Source organism: Molossus molossus, unplaced genomic scaffold (assembly GCF_014108415.1).
Source record: "Molossus molossus isolate mMolMol1 unplaced genomic scaffold, mMolMol1.p scaffold_m16_p_5, whole genome shotgun sequence".
Classification (NCBI taxonomy): Eukaryota; Metazoa; Chordata; class Mammalia; order Chiroptera; family Molossidae; genus Molossus; species Molossus molossus.
In genome coordinates this window covers 46,754,094-46,757,498 of record NW_023425388.1, presented here as the reverse complement: position 1 = coordinate 46,757,498, position 3,405 = coordinate 46,754,094, and positions in this window count along the sequence as shown.

Genomic DNA, 3,405 nt, shown 5'->3' with positions numbered 1-3,405 from the left:
TTTAATAGGCACTGTGGATAGTTTAATTTGTATCTTGTATTAAATTAAACATATGGTGAACAGGGTATAATAGATTTTCTATAATTTAGCTGCCAATGTGGCAACAGCAGCCAGTTACTCTCACCAGCAGACTTGTCAGTGGTTTGTTTACTAGCTTATTTGAATTAAAATAAAGCTTCGCTTCTGCTGACTGCACATCATTATCTATGAGACCATAATCCTGCTAGCAAATCCTATATCTTCCAGAACTGGCTCTTTTGTTTGGGATTACTGAGAGCTTAGCCTATAACAAAGAGGAATAAGGCATCCCTCTCATCCTCATAATTAAGTGTGGGGACTAATTTAGAAACAAACCCAGAAAGATGTACTATTTGGAGTTATATTTCTATACAGAATGGAGGAGAAACAGGATAGGCCAAACACCTGATTGTTAACAGAATGTTTAAACTATTAAGCAAGTGTACTACAGGAATCCAGCTTGTTAAAATTAAGAGCAACAGCAAATAAGGCATTGATGGCCTTTGCACAGGGCAGTTAATTCTGTATGAAGGATCTGAAGGTATGTTTGGGAAGAGGAAGTATTAGGGTGTCCAGCAGGATATGTGCTGTATGCTTTGTGAATGCTATTTATTTTGTTCTTCCATTATCCTAACAGGCTGCACAATTAATCGTTATCATTATGAGTAGTTATTAATATGCTGAATAAAAATAACAAACCACTTTTTTATTTACTAGGAAAACTATAACTCATTGGAAATAATTAATGTTACTTCCAAGGTTCAGAAAAAAAAAAAAAAAAAAAGGATGGGTGATTTCCTGGCTTTTCCCATACACCCAGCTCAAAACAATTCTTCATGAATTCTGGTGGCCCAATTCTACCAGTGTTTAAGGAAGAAATTTCACAACTGGGATGTATATAAAAACAGCTTTTACAATCCACAATTCATCTATGAACTGTTTGTTGAAGGAGAGGGAAAACAGGGCTTGATTTATCAATGTCTTTAACATTAATTGTCACAGATGGGAATTCTGAGGACCTCTATGAAACCAAACCAGACCCTGGTGAATTATAAAGCAGGTCCTTAGACTTTAAAAAACATTTAGGCAAAGTGACAGTTCAGAACATCTGTTAGCCTTCTGTCTGAGTATAAACTAGATGTCATGGAGTGCACAGCTGTAGGCATTTTAGGCTTTTTTGCCAACATCTGTCACAGCAGTACAATAATATAGGTAATTATCAACACCTTACATAAACTGTTCGCTATTTTAATTTTTAGAAAGAGTAAAATTAGTGTTATAGTCCTTGGCAAAAATAATTGAGCTGAATAGAATCATTTTTCTCTAGAAGATGAATAAATGATCTGATCATTCTTTGAAAAACACACATTTTAAATATTTTCTGCAGCCAATACCAGTATTATACCATTTTAAAAAGCAAAAATTCTAAGTGATTTTTTAAAAAAAGATACAAGTACATGTAAAATAAGGGGAAGGGTAGAAAGAGGCCAATAATTTGCTATTTGAAGCAACCAAAGATAGTATGTTTTATGATTTAAAAAGTTTGTGAATATCACAAAACTGTGGCATTAATCGATTCCATATTTATAAAGATTAAAAATTCACTTTATAATATCAGTATACCAAAATTTATAGTGATAGTTATAAAAAATTGTCTTCCTCCCTTCTTGCTCCTCTCAGTCCTAGAATTACAGAGAAATCGCATATAAAACTATAATTCACATTCTGCCATCTCATGACTAAAGTTAATTTGAAAAGGGTCAGCACATCATATACATCCAAGGATCCTTCATTCTTTTAGTGCCACCAAGATATGGATCGTCTACAGTGCTCATCCTAAGATACTGGGCATTACTGTCTCATATCTGATTCCCTTGATGTTCACTATAGTTGTTTTTCAGTCCAAAGAACTCGAAACAGCAAGACTATATTCCAAAGCACCTGTTCTGGGGAAGATGCCAGTCAATAATGCCTTATTGAAAGACCAGGCCCAGCTCGAGAAAATAAAGGAATTGAGCTGCAGTTGGATTTCATCATCTAAACATGCAATGTAATCTTAACCAATTCATTACACACTCCTTTTGTTTCCACGACAAAAGGGATGTTACCTTTGTCAGAGGTTGTAATTCCAGTATGTTCAAGCAAAGACAAGGGAGAAATTGAAAAAGTGCTATCAATTCTACCCACAGCCAGGAAGAACTGTAGGGTCAGAAGGTCATTATCACTGTCCCATGTACAGTTCAGAGCAGACGACAGATAGCTAAAATTTCCACATTGCAGTTGAAAGGTATAATAAAGGAGACTCAGAGAAAATACTGAGCAAGAATAGGAGTAGGAAATCATATTCTTGAACACATATGATTTAGCACATGTGAAGAATCAAATGAAGTGAATCTCTCTATTTGGGCAATAGTTGTGGATGCTTGAAATTATGCTTTCTTAGAACAATCTTCAGGAGGAGGGACATTTTGTTAATGGGAGGTCACCAAGGCAAAAACAATGAGTGACAAATTTCAACATTCATAATCTAAAGGTTCAGAGAAGGTCAAATGAGAAGAAGGAGGAAATGAATATATAAAAGGCAGACAACTTGTCCCAAAAGGAAGGATTGAAAAGCAAAGAAAGTGACTAATAGAAAAAGAAAAATGTAGGGGTGAGACACTGACAGAGAATAAGGCTGTGAGGAGTGGGTGGGGCACAAAAGAGGGTACTGATTACCAAATGCAGTATTAGGAGACCACATGAGCCCTGGCCGGTTTGGCTCAGGGGTTAGAGTGTTGGTCCGAGGGCCCAAGGGTCTCGGGTTTGGTTCCTGGTCAAGGGCACATACCTGGGTTGCAGGTTTGATGGGGGTCCTGGGGGAGGCAACCTGTCTTGGATCTCTCTTTTTCTCTCTCTCTCCTCCCCCCCTTCCCTCCCTTCCACTCTATCTAAAGAGAGTGATAAGCTGTAAGAAATGAGTGTGGGAAAGGGAAATATTTAAAAATAATAGCTGAGCAGTATTCTTTCAAATGTTAAAATGGGTTCCTTTGACACTTGTCAATGCCATATTTCTTTACCAGCTAGGGAAAATCAATATATGATGATGTCTAGAAAAGGTGGGAAAAAAAGAGAAAGTAACCCATTTTCCAAACAACTTGGAAAGTGCCTTTTATAAAAATGACAAAGGCTTCTTAAGGGCATTACTCTTTCAGATACTAGAGAGAGCTTCAAAAATTAAAACAATCTTCACTGCAGTGGTGGCTTATATGAAAACAAGATTTCAGAGTTTATGTGATTTCAGAGGTGTGAATGTATATTTGTCTATAAATATTCCTTCTTGATTACTTGGCACTCCTTTGTTGATAGGAATAATACTTTGTTAGGGTCTATTTTATATGTTAAAAA